The sequence below is a fragment of the Epargyreus clarus genome, unplaced genomic scaffold (genome assembly GCF_041222505.1).
Source record: "Epargyreus clarus isolate Ecla_fem2 unplaced genomic scaffold, WU_Ecla_fem_2.2 ptg000006l, whole genome shotgun sequence".
NCBI classification, from domain to species: Eukaryota; Metazoa; Arthropoda; class Insecta; order Lepidoptera; family Hesperiidae; genus Epargyreus; species Epargyreus clarus.
Window position 1 is genome coordinate 13007286 of NW_027332214.1, and position 18057 is coordinate 13025342.

An 18057-nucleotide genomic window follows, 5' to 3' on the forward strand; every position below is an offset into this window, starting at 1 on the left:
AGTACGTGTTTAACAATATTTTACGAAATAAATATTTTTGTTATAATCCAAAAAGGAAAAACCAATATTTTTATTCTTGAAAAGTTACAATAAAAATATTGGTTGGCCTCTAAAGGCCATAATATATTCTCCAATATTTTAATATACAGGGTGAATTTTTCAAACGGGCCTTCAGAGCCAAATCCGAAACTATAAGAATTAGCGAAAAATGCTGAAAGGAGTTACGAGGCCGATTTTGATAAAAAATAAAACTGCATCATTACTTTCTTAAATATATTTTTCCCTAGCCGGGAATCGAACGAGTTCATTTTGAAAAAAAATAAATCCTCTATATTATTCCACTTTCTTATAATGTTGCTTATACGGATAAAATTCTGGCAAGTGATGATAAATGACAAACTAAAGGAAAAGCCTCAATTTTAAGAAAATAAATGTTTTTTCATATTAATTTGGCAGCTAAGTTCTCGCCATGCATTAATTTATACATTTCGCGTATTAACATTTTTTTAGCCTAATTCACCCTGTATATACTCGTATATCTGATTTTCAAACGCTTTTCAAGAATGTTAACATGATTCCGAAACATATTCTATGTTAATAAGAAAAAAAATAAAAGGCAATGTTATCGTTAAGCAGCGAATTTGTACACGCAAACTTTGTAAAGAGGACGTAGATTTTTAAGCAGCAACAATAAAAATTTTACAAGTAGTTAAAATGAATTTCCAACCGTTAAAGTCCTTATCTTCGAAACATTAATATAATTGATGAAACCTTCCGGCCATAAGTAGGATACCTTTCTCAATAATACCTTTGACGCTGATATACTGATTAAGTCAAGAACAATTTATCCCAGCCTTCTAATTAAAGTCGGTTCATTACTCGGAGGGTCCGATACCGGTGAACAGTTGTTAATTAATTACACAGTTTAATCATCTCTGTACTCGGATCTGAAATCATCGGTGATACATCGATCATCACCGCCTCTGTATCTCGAGACGTTCTGAGTTAACGTAATTGGATGGTCCAAGTCAGAAATGATAGCGGTTTGGAAGCATTTCGATGGCTTCATGAATATTGTTTCTTTCTGTTAATTACCATACAAATGTATGTATTTTATTGTACTGCGACGATCATCTGATCTATACGTGACGAATATCTATTCGTGAACAAAAATTAGAACATAATTTTCATTGTTGATTCTAATTCCATTGATCTGATGATGATAATGACAGTATAATCCAAAAATTTAAACAAATTTTCATTGAACTATTTTAATTTACAATAATTATTAATTCAACGGCAGTTATCAATTCAAAATTAAAAAAGTTATGATTAATATAAAATTATTTTATTTCATGTTGCAGAAAAGCAATATTATCTCGCCTCATATAGCTCACTGGTCATGAATTGGACCAAAACCCCTAATTACATACCACCAATTGGGTAACAGTAGGATGAAATCACAGAACAACTCTAATAACTTGATTATTTTGTGACATCAAGGTCGTCTGATGATAGATTTACAAACATCATAATGAATAATACATGTAATAATTATCTTTTGAATGTAGGCGCGAGTTGCAAATATAATTATTTATTTTGGTTAGAGAGGTCGTTGTCCAAACCTAAAATGTTAGAATAAAATTTTATTTTTCAAGTGTGGGGTGATACGTATTATACTTTATGTTATATACCTTTTAACGGCAATGTTAAGTGATGCTGTTTTCTGATTTATAATATGTAAGATAGCAGAGTAATTTATATCGATAGAATTCTGAGACTTTTATACCTCAGGTAAAAATTAATACCTATTTAGAATTTTGATAACACTCATCCATGGGTGACAATGTCTACTTAATATAATTCAAGGTAACTTTAAAAGATGATTTATGCATGAAAGTTTTAACAGGAGTTTCTTACATAACCAAGATAGCCCTGCAAAGTTTTTTTAATCATCTTTTAAGGAGGGTAAGTATTGGATAAAAGCTTATATGTTAATAAATCATAATGTATTAGCCGGTTGCGTAGACACACGGCGCATTTGAGCGCTCCCGAACAATTATACGCTCGTTACCCATTTGAATAAGGGTGGCACTAGGTACGACTAGGGAGGGGACACCAATGAACGATAAATCCATCTTTTAGGTATAGTAAAATTGACAATCTTCATCTAAATAACAGACATAATCAGAATAATTCGTATGATGTCAGTCTAGGATAGTAGATAGATAGGACCTATTTCTTGTTAAGGCGTAAATCCTACTTCGGTCGTTAACACGCACATCCAAGCATTATGATTAAACATCATTTAAGTAAACATAAAGTTTTTAGATGACGGTCTATAAATATTAAATGAACAATGTGACATTTTGAGTTCAACTTTTTAACAAATACCCTCTATCTTTATAGTTATTTAATAATGCTGCTGTCTTGAGCTAAACTTGGTTTATTTTTTTAACTACAAACTTTAAAATTCTTTAAACCAATGACATCGAGCAATATTTTAATTTTAGCCTTTAATATAAGTATTACCGACTTGCATTCGTCAATATATACGTTAACTAATCTATCGAATATCGATATACATCCATCATTCAATGACTTGCGTATTATGGATATTTAGTTCCACCCGATTCGATGCGGTTGTGAAGTAGCGAGCAGGAAATACGGATTAGTTCGTAATGAGCAATCACATGGTATAAGCTAATACTTACAACCACTTCATCTAATACCACTAGACGAACATAATGCGCGTATTTGATATAACATTGGTAGAGATAATATTATAATTCAACTAAAAGTTCACAATAGCAAGATTATAAAAATGGTCTTTGATTACCTGCCTGTCAGTTAATGTTTGGTAATACTGGTACCTTTGGAGAGTACTTTTAATTAAATAATTTAGTAACCTTTCACATTGATTACATTACCATTTACCCACAAATACATTACAATTATGCACAGATTTTACAAACCCGATAAAAAATAAAAAGAGGTTATAAATCTAGTAGTATCTAATTTACATTTTATCTATACAAAAATTACATATACTATACAAAATTTGGAAAAGAACAATCACTTTTTACTTACAAATGTCACTCAGCGTCATCTTATGACAATAATAAATAAGCACTTATCTCTACCCTTTTAGTTACACTCACCCAGCTGATAAAGTCACAACTTTATTAGCTGATAAAAACTCAAAATAACGTCCCTGAACAACGGATCGATCGGGCATCAACGGCAGACCCTTAAAACATAACGAGAGAATTATACAAAGGCTTTGAAACCGGTTCGAAATTTCCGGAAAGAAGTGAAATACTAAAGGTTAATTAAAGTTTATCGATACCCCTTGACATAACAAAAATTAATTGCACTCGAGAAATTTATATAAAGCGATTCTTCTTCCGCAGTGACAGGCATTAGTCTCGACATGGTGGAAGACAGGAGCGGTAGCGTCTTCAAAATTTAATTTCTTATTAATAATATATAATTGTTACTAAAATTTCAACATACATTCTCATTGTAAACGTCTTACGATTTCAAATGTATTGCTTAATTTTTCTGTTAGATTATTCGTATGCATTCAATTAACTTTTAAAAATCAGCACATAATTTTGTACTGTATTAGGTAACGAAATAAATATTTTGCTTTAATTACTTAACGGAACATAGTATCACAATTACAGAAATAATAACTACAAATTATAACATCGATTTCATATCATTTTTGTATATCGTATTGTATTGATCGTAATTAATAAGTAAAATCGCTTCCGCTTACACCTTGTGTACTGTATCAAGATATTGGATGCCAAAACCTTCTGTCAGGCTGTTGAGATAAAGAGAGGAGAATAATGGAAGAGAGTGGGACGTGGAACTAGATCGATGACGTTGTCACTGAACTTGTTTATAATTGTGATTAATTTTAGGATCTAATGTATCGATACGAGGCGTAGGCAAATGTATAAGGGGACAAAGTTATCATGAATATAGAAGCTTGGTTTTATCTTATAAGGAATATTTTGTTATTTATAAATGGGTTTGTCTAATTAGTAATAATTTGTTTTGCGGCTCATATTTTTTACTTCAGATTAATGAGATAAGCATGCAGTCATATGCATTGGATATGTGAAGCCGCCTCCGTACATAACAGGAGTTATACCTGCAGGCCATCGCAGGTTCGTGGCCATTCCTGAGGATTATGACTATCGCCTAATGACAATCGGCGGTCGTCAGCAACGGTTGTCAGCTGTCACTTTTCATTATCGTGTTTGATCATCGACAGAGAGCGAGGGTCGACAGCGACCGCCGACGATTGTCGCCGTCTTTTGTTATCGAATGCGGACAACTTACAACGGTTGCCGGCGATGCTGTAGCTTATTTATTATTAGAACGAATATAAATAATTACTGATCACAGTGGCCTTCTAAGTTTAATGTTATTAATTTCATATAAAAATATACCTCAGTGTTTCAAATAATTCTTTTACAAGCACTCATTTATTAGAATAGAAAGCTTGTTTTAAAGGCTAACCTTTTATAGGCATCGCACAAGAACTAGTGAATAAATTCAATACATCTATCTTGTCGTATAATGACGTTGATAGAATATCAAATTCATTATTTGTCTCATTGTATGGAAGGCGATATTCGAATTTCGATTTTATGTAAATCACAATTCTCACGATTCTTATATTCGTGTTGGGCGTATGTTGATCTATCGTGAGAAGTAATGACCGCCATATTGTTTAATATTTGCTTTGTTTTTGGGAGTAAGTACCTACATTAGGTTTTATTTACACTGTCAGCAACTAAAAATCTTACTTTAATTAAGACTGACCGTCAACATATAAGTTAAAGAAGTACCTAAGTAGTATCATTAATTTTTTTACAAGTCTGCTAATATTGCAATAAACGCTAAGATAGGATGCTTAATTCCTTAGGAAAATGTAATATAAAATACAATGTTTATGATTGTGCCTTGTAATTGAAAAACAGTGATAGGTTAGTGGTTGAAATTCGGCTTGTCTATCGGAGGACCCAGGGTTTGAAAAGGCAGTATTTCTTAGTTTATAAAATTATGCGTGCGTGCGTGCTGACTCCCTCTCATCCTAAGAGGATACCCATGTTTATAAGTGCGACGTACCTATACCTAATAATTAAATTGAAAAAATAAAATTAAGTCTATATTATATAATAATAATATTAAGTCTATATATTAGTCTATAGTATATATATACGTATTACTATTACGTATTTATATTTTTTAAAGATTTTAACACATACCTAGTTGCAAAACACACACACATATAAACGCGACATACAGTCTGAACTCACCATTCAACAATCCAGTTAACAAGACTCAACAATTGAGATTCTAAGGTCGCATTGTGCCGGCCACCCGGAGCGCCGTCCGAGGCGCCCAACCAATATTTATGATATACACGTCAATTGTTACAACTAGCACTGTAAGTAGCAGGGTTTATTTTTGAAAATATTGTGTTGGTTTGTTTTGAAAAAAAAAACACGTAGTCACGGGTAAGTTGATGTTTCCACTTTGAAGACACGCTTGTTTACAATTTGAAGTCAGTGGCTACATAATCGCCTTTTTTTAAAATTGAAGAAATAAAGAAAAATTGCAGTCACCTGATGATAAGGTCCATGACGGCCATGAATCGCCATATGTTCTGGTTTGAAGGATGTGGTAAGGGAGACAGAGGGAGGAGAAATGTAGTAACATTTCCGAGGCGTTCCAGCTTAGTCATCAGAGGTAGCTGTGCAGTTGTGGCCGACCTCAGGTAGGAATATCTTATCCTATATGAGGTTGATCAGAAACGTTCATGGGCGGCGGCAGCCATTTACCGCCAGGTGGATTGCATACACGTCTGCTACTCCTATATTATATAAAAAACCTTTATATAAAACAATTTCTACCTGAATCAGCACAAATGCTCTGGCGTTCCTGAAGTATAAGGTGATCGCCTCATATATAAGTCAACCAGCATCCACACCCTTCTACCGAAATGCAGAACTTTTTTACGCTAGAAATAATGTGACGGTGGTACCTCCCCGGCCGAACCATACTTTTTTAAACCATGCTTCGTAGAGCATATTAAACGACGTTCCCGTCATCATTCGATAGCAGTCGTTAAATCCCTAAGTGGAGTAATTGGACTGTATATAAAATGCAATGGTGAAATCCGTGATACAATATCAAAAAACGATCGACCGTTCTACGCTCATTCCACGTTGGACATCCAATAAAATTCGAAAAATTTGATCACAAAAAGCGACAAGTGGGAGTCGTAGAGGCAATTGGTGATCCGTACATTAAATTAAGGTGTTTATTTGTTTTACTTACATAAAGACAAAATACTCAAAGGATTTCAGATTTTTCTATATCATATTCCTAATGAAAATTCTATTGTAATTATTACATTTATATTTCAATTCATTGCAATAATATTTGAAAATGTATTGTCTAGTCCTTTGATCTTTAAAAATATATGAAACAAAAATGAAAATTATTTGTATTAATATACATTTGTAATTCATAAAGAAGTATATTAAAAAACCTGTTCGTTATAAATTTATTTTTCATTACAAATTTAATGAGATATCAATTGCATTGAAGATTTCAAATAAAATAGAGTCTAAATCTAGACTTTGTATAATGAGATAAAACCACATAATTTCAGGGAGACTGATTAAAAATAAATCTCGATCGAATTACGCTTTTTATAACAAAAAATACGGATACCAGAATGATTCCATAACCCTTACGTTTTACAACATACGGAAAAATTGAAAGATATTGAAAACATACGGAAAAAAAAACAAACATACGGAACACTAAAATCCGGTTATTAAACGTCACTCGACAATCTACTGTCAAACTTTACAAGCGGCATTCGGGACGAAATTGAATACATAACTTGTCTATACGGCCCAGGTGGTGGTCGATCAGCCCCGATGTATGGCCAGGGTAGTGCACGCTAAAATACGCTTCCATTTATTGAAATCTACTGTTCTTTACGACCACAATCCCGTGCCGTGATCGTGAGATACGACCTTATGGTTATACCCACGCTAAATGATTGAAGACTTCCTGAATTAGAGTTATTGTATGAACTATTGTTGTATTTTGGTTATGATTTTCGGTAATGGGTTGCGGCGAAAATTGTGGGGTTTTCGACAAATGGGTGAAAGGTTCGCTCGCTTGATGAGGTTGCGTGAATTATGGGGGCGTTGATTGAACATTTAAGTATATAAAGTTGGCAACGAACATAACTATAAAACCTAATTACTTTAACGTTTTTCCTTAAACTATTCATTCTGAAACACTCCATTTTCCTTCTTCCCAAATATAACATAGAAGCTAGGTGAGGATTAAGGAAGTCAGCAAGTCTGCAGTCACCGGTTGTGTGTATCAGCCAAAGTGAATATGACTTGTTATATTGCAGTGAGCATCAAGTTAATCAGGCTTCTTTATTATGAATATTACAAAAGTATTTATATTTTGTGATCGATTTGAGATCAGCAAAAACACTTTTTATAATTTTGCAGTATGAAACATTATTTAGAATATGCTCGTGCATTTGTACTTCTACTTTCTTTTACATGAAATCCGTGTTTGAAATACACATACATTTTTCATACCATAAAATTCAAAAGCAAACGAGCTGCTTCTATACGCTATCATCCACTAGGCTATCTTAAGTATGAGAGTAAAGAGAAAAACACGAAGATCCACGAGCGTTGCACAAAAGCCTCCAAAACACATGTCAACACGCCCCCATGTCGGTTCAAGCCTCCCTTATTTACAGCCCGTGATTAGAACGAAGGGTCGTCCAAAACATCCCTAAGCATTCAATAAACAAGTCTGGGGAAGAAACCGTATCTTATTTGGAAATCAAAAAGCAGTCGGGACTGGTCCCATTCAAAAATTTGAACTGTGTGCTGGCGCAACTATTGTAACTCGAAACGTTTTCGGAGATTTGTTAACGTTAACGGGAATGGATTTGTGTAGTGTTATGGAATGTGTGAGTCTAAAAGGTAAAGTCTACCAATTTATACTTGGCGAGCGTAGTGGCCTATGACATGGCCCTCAGGGAGGAGACTCGTGCCCAGCACTAGGACAGTAATGAGTTGATGAAGGGAATTTTGCCTTATTCGGTACAATAAACAGATATTTTGATTTTTAACCAACTGCGAAGATGAAGGAGATTCTATGTTCAGGTCTATGTATTGTTTATGATAAATTTTGAATCTTTAGACGTCTAATAACACCAAAAGGTTGCTGATTTTAAAATCCTTGTAATATCTGCTTTGTCAATAATTTACAAATGAAACATATTTTTAGTTATACCCTATTTATTTAAATCGGCGAGAACTTTGAAACATAAATTATTAAAACGTCTTTATTAACCATAAGTTAAATGTAAAAGAAGTCACTGAATGATAGTTAAGCGACAAATTTGTCAAAAACCATTAATATATTAGTAATAATAATAATCATTTGCATTCAATATGTTAATTTAGTATACCATTATGTTATAATAAATTATGATTTGATGGGATGTGACTCAAATTGACTGGTATAATATAATATTAATAATCAGAAACTTGCTTTCGCGCTGCTTTGTGATGATTTGAAAAGTGTGTTATAATAATATACATATCATTAGCCATTTTTATGCAAATATTATAATATATCTTCAAATGAGTGTTTTACAAAAAATATTAGTGTAATCTTTTAATGTACTTTAACTCGCTGTATCGATTTATTATTTTATTACTACAAAATTATTAACAATATGTGTTGCGTTATCATACATATTGCGAATAACATGATTAAGCGTCAAATCTACCAAAAATCGATAGTCGTTTTGTTTGGTTAGGACATCAATAAACAACTTACTATTATCATTTGAGTTACACTTATATATAAAATTAACATCATCATCATCATCAGCAACTCGTGACTGTTCCCATGCTAGGCACGGGGCTCCTCTCCGAATGAGAAGGATACCCATAATTCAATAATTTTGTACCATAACACTATGGGGATATTATTACCAAAACCCATGGTAGGGCCTTCCTACAGGAACCCCTCAGTCTGCTCCAGGAACGTGTTTGTCGCTCCACTCACTCCATTGTGCGACCGCAAATAACGACAAGTACCGAATTCCGACGTTTTCAGTATTTTTTGCAAATCATGTACACATGTAAAGTTGAATATGTGTACACGTGCATGTAATTACTTGATATGTAACAGTTTCACTGAAACATTTGTCAGTGAAACTATTACTAAATTATAGTAGTATAAATTCTAAAGAATATATTGTCTTAATTTTAAGTTAAGTTGGCTTATTTTAAAAACAGCTAAGTAGAGTGTGAAAAAATCTAGTATTTACCGAAAAAATAGTGTAGCATATTACTAACCCTAAAAGTGTAACAGGGTAGTAGAGCGGTAGAATATATTATTTTGTGTTGCAGACTATTCACGATTTTGTGTTTCATTACTGCGCAGAGGTAATACTAATCATCTCTGTAACGTTCCAATTTTAGTATGTGTACTGTCAAAGCGATTCAACATCAACTCATTTCTGACCCACCGATCGCTAAGCTCGATGTTCTTTCCTAAACAAAAATAAGTAGTACATTCAAACATCTTTGTCAATATATGGTTTTAGACTAATATTATCGCGTAATTCAAACATTTTAATACATCTTTGTGAATGTGTTATGAACTGGAAATGTATGGAGATGTGCTATCTCCTCACATCCACTAGTGCATGTGTTTGCACACATGTCACGGACAATACCGTGTAGGTTGGCAAATAACGAGTTCTTCAGAACTCTATCAGATTTATTGCAGGGGAAGACCTTTTCGCACCTTTCCTTTTCCAAATTTTTACCTCACTGAGTTACGCCGTTCCACTTGAAATAAAGCCTGAAGTATTAAAAAATATGTATTTTAAAGTTTCTCAGATAAGATGTTCCAAATTTCTTAAGGATTAGGAAAAGTGCTATTAAACTAAAACTTGGACATTAATAAACTGTACATACAATAAAAACACGAAGCCTACAATCATAAAAATCTTTGCAGTTAAGGAACATCTATATAAATAAATAAACAAATATAAGTAACGAATAAATTTTAACCATTCCATAATGGACCAATTAGACATGTTATAACAGGCATAGTTACATGCAAAATTAAATTTTGTATGTAATATAAAATTTTATATATTTCTTATTAATCATTTATTCCAAAATATATATATATAAGATCTATCGTTACAAAATACAAGCGAAATCAAATTGCATAAATGAAACATGACACTCGTATTTACACAAAAGAAAACAATGGTTCGACATAAATTTTAATCCCCCATTCACTCAGCGTAACTTACCCAAAACCAATATTTGTCATACGGTATCGGCCGGGGTGTACCCGGCTTCCCCTCGGCGCAGGTGTTTCAACACGTGTTCACATGTTCAGCGTATCATTGTGTGCGCTCGAGTGATGTCAGGTTTCGGTAGATTTTACGGTATTCACTAGATTTTCATCTCGGCCTGTTTTTTATTTTTGATAAACTCTAATGATGTCTATATTTTGGATGTATGCATGTTATTTTCGATTCGGCCAGTGAGTAACTGTATAATGAATTATGGTCTGTCATGTTTAGGATTATACGTTCAAATAGGCTTATCGTTGATTCTAATAATACTATCGAAGACAAATAAAAATGTTGTGAGAAAACCTCTTGATAGTCGACTTCATAGATGTATGAAGCCTTGTCCCTATAATCTTGGGACAAGAATAGAGTTACAGTATCTACACCCTGGCTTCTCCACAGTTCAGGTGTTTCAACACGTGTTCCCATGTTAAGCGTATTATTGTGTGATTCGAGCGGTGCCACATTTAAGATTTTGCGGTGTAGACATGATTTACGAGTATCTTTGTTCTTTTTCTGTTTATTGAACTCCAATGTTGTCTATACGTTGGACTTCATAATTACCCCGAGTTATTAATGTTCAGAATGAAAGAAGTTTGGTCTGCCAGTCTGAGCATTTTAAGTTTCAATCCTGGGTTTCGTTATATTTTTTCAGGTGCCGCTAGAGTGAAAAAGAATTGTGAGAACTACGTAAATCGTCAATACAAGCTTTTAGCCCATGTTGTACAAATTGATATTTATGGTCTAGCAAAGACAAATTTTTAGAGAAACAAGATTATAGTTTCCCTAACAAATTGTCAACATTACAACCGGGAAAAACACCGGTTTGGTGCAGGTGTGCGTGAGACCCTTTAAGTCATAGGCTTAAATCGTTACATACGTCCTCCATTCGAAAATCTATTGCTTCTATCTATTCTTCGTCTACGTACGCGCAGAAATTTAATTGTTATTACACGACTTTTGTTATATTTATGTTGTAGGCCTGCTTAAAAAGGAGAAGGTATTGAAAATGATAAAGAGAGGCATTTCTCCCGAGTTTATGACCGAATCTTCTCATTTGAAATCACGTTCAGCTCCGATAGAAGAATGTATATAAAAAGAATCCCCTTTGCATTTATTGGCTAGAAGTAAATATTTCATTTTATTTCTTAAATTATTGTCGTAGGATTTAGTTCCTCTAAAAATGTTTCAAGAATCGCAAAACTTTAATCGTATCTACTAATTTAATCAATACATATATATTACTGACGTTATAGAATCAGAATCAACAGACGTTACAACAAAGAGTTTCATAATAAACGTGATTCTTGGAAATGCAAGCTGATCCAGTTTGTTGTCAATTAGTTAAAGTGTACTCAAATTAATAATTTTGAAAATAGCAATTTTCTGATCGTATAATTTTTAGGGTTCCGTATCCAAAGGGTAAAAACGGAATCCCATTACTAAGACTTCGCTTTCTGTCCGTCTGTCACAGGGCTATCTCCGGAACCGTAATAGATACACACTTGGAATTCTTACAGACGATGCATAACGATGGTGGTAATTGGGTGGTACGGCAGCCTCCATATGCAAGTTCGACTCGTACCTGGCCAATTATTTCTAATATTCAAAGTAGCTTCTCTGTGTTATGATATTAACTTAGGAGGAAAACTCTTCACAATGTAATTTGTGAAATTCTACATATGTAACCATTTAATAAAAGAACAATAAATTGCTGGAAATCCCGACTTGAAGTAGACTGCGGAATCAGTTTCAATTCAACGTAACGTAATAAGGAACGGCGCGGCGCATCTGGATGCAGAGCTTCATTGCCACAGTCAGTACTGTGACTATGTACATTGCTTTGAAGTTACTGTGAATGTGACTCGGAACGCGCGGCACTTACTTGTGAATTAGTTGAAATTGGTGCTAGACACAATTTATTTCACGATACAACGTTTATTGAGTAAGCAATTTAATAACTGTAATTTTCTATCTGGTTTGTGATTGTAGTTTTATTGATAATTCCAATAAATATTAAATGCAATTTGTAGACGAGTAAAAATAACTGCTAGGATATGGGAGTCTGTTACAATTTTGAAGATGGTTGTAAATTACATATTTTGATTACAAGTTCAAACTTAATACTTTGGTAAACAGGACATCGCTTTATTACATTATATACTTACTTAGCGATTTCACAAAGAAGACAGATTATTTACTCGTCGTTATGTATATATTTTTTTAATATCATTGTTTTTTTTATATAAAAATTTCTATATAAAAATATCTGAAGGTTTTTTAATCGAATGCCTTTCATAAAAACTCAGAAACAACTCTGTTGAGTCATTTCAGTTATTGAGCGGTTCATATACAAACATTACATCATTTGTACCCGGATCCTCTTAAGCCCAATATGACAATTTCTTTATAAATAAAATGGGCAATGTTTTTGCCGAAACACCTCATTGTATTCATTGCATTATGATCTGTGTCTGACGGACAGGCAATTAATTTCGGAAAATGATTAAACACTCTTCGATGACATAATCCTGACGGTAGTACAGTAAGTATGTCGGGTTTTCTCGCGGTATAGTCCATTAATCTTGTATTTCGACGGGGCTTAATTAGTTGGATTTTTATACTTATTGTAATAAAGTTTTTGTAGTTCGTTGTAATAGTGTCTGTGTATTGGAGGAGTACTTTATTTATTTTATATTGAAAATTGGCAATATATATCGACTTATCTGAACAGCAAATATTATAATTCAATTTAAAGTTTGTTTTAGATGCATGTACATTGTACGTAGATGAATCTATGTACTTAGCATTAGTCGGTGATGTTGTTAGCAATATAGTAGTGCTGAATAATGTTGAATTTTAACGATTACTTAAAGCGTTTTAAATTTATATGGATATCATTATGGGAAGTGAAATCGGGCCCTTGTTATACACAAAACATAATATTAAATATACACAAATCCCGAATTAATTAATTGGTCGAATCATTACTTAGTTATCAGCATTAGAAGTTACTTAGTTATCAGCATTAGAAGCATTGACTGAGTTGACGCAGTGACTACTTAACTTTATATACTCGTACTTTGAACGTTTGCTACTGTATAAAACATATGTAAATGACCCTAGAACGCAAGTCGACCTGGATTTTATACACCTGCATAAAACTAAGTCGTTTCATGTTTCTCATTTACAGTGCCGCCGGCTTAGTTCTAAGTAAACTAAACCTTTCTAAGCACACACTTCAAGCGCGTTGCAATTATAGAAAATAAAGTAAAATCATTTGAAATATTCAAGCCGTGTTATTGCAAAGTTGTGCTTGAATATTCTTTATGCAAAAAAGGGACAAGTAACAAAACGAATTTATTAATCAATTAATTACGTATTTACCAAGATAGGGAATTTTTCACATATGGTGTGTGTGAAAAGAATTTTGTATATGAAATAATGGATAACAAAAATGTAACACTAAAATTATTACTTTTAATTATTATCTAATGAAAGCGTATTTTAAATACATAAAATGCATTGTGAATAGTTCCCCGTGCTGCAATTAGTGGTAACCACTTTAAAATCTGATGACATGAGTGCGAATAGATATAGCCGCATTTTGATTATTATAATCAATTTGGTTATAATCATCAATATTGCTAACAAATCGCGAGTCATTAACGATAGTTACCAATTAAATTTGAACCACAAATGCATATTTGTTAAAACAGATGTGTTCTGGTCAGAATGGCCACCACATTTCAATAGCGATGCTTTTCAGTAAATAATGACGGTGTGAACTACATTGAAATTAATTGGAACACAGAATAATGTTACAATAGCCTTTGATGAGCGAAATGTGTGACAGAATATTATTGGAATGAAAACATTCATTTTAATGTAAGTAGTTGAGTATTTAAACACGAAAATTTGCTGAAATATTATTGTAAGTAGGTTATATAGTAGCGAATGATACCCCACGGTTAATAGCCACCTACATCAACATCACCTGGTGATGTTATAATATTATCGCTTCTAAAAAAATCCTCGCTATTATTTAATTGCTTTTTTCCCTTTTACAGTACAAATAAAATCACGTCGCAGGATCATAAACCGACTAATCTATGGATTTTGAAGTAAATGCTTTTATCTCTGAAACGAGAAACGGAACAAAGCAGACCACGAACGATATTGACCATATAAAAGTAATTATGAGTCCACCTTATAATGGGACAAGTTAGAAATTAAACGGTAAACTTTGACCATAAAATCCGGGTAATACAAATGGGAAATTGGATAACATTACGTGGTAGTCTTTCAAAGGAAACCACAATCGTGAGAATTCGAACGGGGATTACGCCTCGAGAATGGTTGATTGGATATATCGAGTGGAACGTTGTTTCATGATTTTGTAATCAGAAGATACTCCGATTAGTCCGAAACATTTATTTAAAATTTTACATTTTTGTATTTTCTATTCATTTAACATATTCGATATTAAAAATATACGATCCAAGAATTTACTGATATCCATTTAATTAAGAATATAAAGTGCCTGTTTAGGATGCTTCTTATAAAAAGTATTAAAATGAAATCTCCCTTACAAATGAGATGTTTAATTGTAAATTAGAATGAAGAGAAAAACTTGAATATCAAAGTTGGTAAGATAGAAATCTTCAAAACAATTTTGGATAAAAAATATTTCATAGAGAATCATTTATAATCCGTATTAATTTTTAGTTCGATACGAATCACAGCCCACATGGAGAAGCTCGGATCAAAAATCCTGGTAATACAAATAGGAAATTGGATAACATTACGTGATATTCGCTTTCATTCAAAGGAAACCACAAACGTGTGGATTCGAAGGCGGATCACGTCTCGAGAGTGGTTGATGGGCACATTGCAATATCGAGTGAGCGTTCGCGTTTAGTTTTATGATTTCTCGTATCAATTTAAATAATACAAGGGTACTAAGGCTATTAAATTTCATGTTTAGGTCAGTATATAAAATATAATAAATACGAAATCTAAATTTATGAGTACATTTTTCTTTTGGTTTTTTTAAGTCTCTCTAAATTTAATTCAATTGCAATCAAATAATGTAACATGTAACAGAAATTAATGTGTATAGTTAGCCCAGTGAAAGAACGCTCATAATATTGTTTGTGACTATCAAAGATCGTCTTTTGAAACCAATGTAATAGATGAAACAGATGTAAGAGTTAGTAACTTTAAAAAATGACTTCAAATGTGACTGGGACGTAGTAAATAATATGGCAATTATGCCTTTATATATGTGAAGACTGTTTTGATTACTAACTATCGATGTCACCAGTTTGTAATTTGTACTACTATACGCCTATAAATGTATATTGTGATGAGAACAAAACATTTATTCCTAAAGATAATTCGATAAATATATATTATTCAATCTGTTTGATCAGAGATTTACATTTTTTATATTATGCTTCTATAAATAAATAGATTAGATGTAAATTATACGGTAATAAAAATATTATTTTGTCGTGCTTGATCAATTACTTAAAAATGTAAAAATAATAAACGCCCATCACTTGTGATTAAATTTTAATAACCTCGTTCTCCACTCCTATCGGAGGTTAGACAGTATTTTAATAATAAAAACAATATAACAATATGCAACTTGTAAAATTGGTATTTCAGTGGCAGTATCAGCTAGAGCTAAAAATCTGTAGGTAATATTATTATAACTATACAATGACTTGTTTACCGTGTTATGTGTCGGATATCATTAATGGCTGTTGCAGTTACTTTTCGCTTGAAATTGGTGTAATTTGAGTAAAATGGCTCGAGGTGATATTTTAGCCAACACAATTCATGTAAATCGACCATAGCCATGTTTCGCTTGAGTTATCGGTAGGAACAACAGAGCCATTATCGTTCTTAGCACGATATGCTGGATCCATTACTAAGTAGAACACTTTATGAAATATTGCCGTTGTAACGTGTCTAGATTTTTGATATTCGCCTGTATAGTTCATTACATTCGAAAGTCTTTTTAAAGCCTACGTTTTTTGTCGTGTACGAATTTCCATTTTGTATATCAAAATTCCATTTTGTGTACTACGACAGAATTAAAGAGGAAAACCCGTTAATATTATTATTTGAAAAAAGGATACTAAAACTATTTGAAGGGCTGAGGAGTGAACAAGTTTTGAAATCCCAACACTTTCTGGAAGATATAATACAAATAAAAACTAAAATAAACATTTGATGAACAATGAACAAAACTAAATTTTGCAGAGTTGGAAGCGAGAAAGATCAAGCAGTAACCTTTAATCCAGTGGTTACAAAGGAAACCTTATAACCTTTATTTAAAGCCCCTGAGGTCAAACCCAGTCCAGTAATTGCCAGTACGGGCACATGGGAACCGCCTCTATTATTAATGTTGTTTGAATCGACACGCTACTTGGAAAGGTAGTGTTTTCAGTGTTTGTTGAAGGCAATTGGTTAGAAGTAAACGTAGTATTGTTAAGGTCAGAAAAGGTAATTATTTTACCCAGAATTATGTTTTTCTGAAGAATTGAAAGTGATTTTGGATAAATGTATCAAAGTTATAAATAATGATTTTTTTTGTGATAAAACCCGATGTATTGGTGCAAATACTGTTAAAGCGTTGAAAATTTTTAATTTGTATGGTTGAGACAGTAATGTACTTGTATTTATTATTTATGTTACTCACTCATCTTCTTTAATTTTAAATAATAAAAGAGTAGAAAGATGAGAAACAAAAAATCTAATCCTAGTATTTTCCAAGAAATTAAAAAGCGAGTCGGCGTAGAAGACGGCACAAAATCTTATTTCGCAACGATTGACCTTCAAAACTTCCCGAACTTCGCAAACGACATCGCTCGAAGTGCTAACAGAATTACAGAGGCCAGAGATTCTCAAATGATTATATCCCTCGAAATAATTACGAGACGGTTCACTACGCAGCTTCGCGTTTTCCCCCCATCTTCAACTGAAATTGGAGTTGTGCTTAACAATGTTGTACACTGGTTTTATTGACTAAATTATGGAAGAATACTGTTAGCGATGTTTTTGACAGTTCCTCCTTGGCCTTTAATCTTGATATGGCCAATAGATTTCATTGACAATTAAAGAATTCATATATGGTTATGAAATTTCAAATGATTTGTAACTTTATATTCATATCTTTTTGAGAATACAATATGAGGAGTTCTCGTCTTCATATTGTTACAAATAACAGAATTAGTTGCTCTTTGAATTTACAGGGGTAAGAAATATAATTTGGAAAGTTACTAAAATGGCCTTGGAAACTTCAGCAATTACATAGTTCACAAAGCTAACAGAATAACAAAAGGTAGAAACGTCCGAAATATTTGTATCTCGCTGAAACTATTACAATAAGGTTCACTATTGAAGAGTCGTGTTTTCCGCTCTTCAATTGAAACGGGTAAAGTTTTGCCCGGCACAAAAGCAGAAGCCTAAATGTTGGAACAATATTGTCGGAGATGATTAAGTTGGCGGATACTCCTTGACCTATAAAGGACGTGTAATCCGATCTGATTTGGAGACCGGGTAGTTTATATTGCCTCTTG

At 32.9% G+C, this 18057-nt stretch overlaps 1 protein-coding gene and 1 non-coding gene across 2 annotated transcripts in view; one reads left to right on the plus strand and one right to left on the minus strand.

Moving 5' to 3' along the window:
• Nucleotides 1-18057, plus strand: part of LOC140742994 (neural cell adhesion molecule 2) — a 292771-nt gene that overhangs the window by 237801 nt on the left and 36913 nt on the right. The window lies entirely within an intron of this gene.
• LOC140743008 (U6 spliceosomal RNA) lies at nucleotides 9490-9592 on the minus strand. Its single transcript, XR_012102322.1, has one exon. It is a non-coding gene; the product is annotated as a U6 spliceosomal RNA (small nuclear RNA).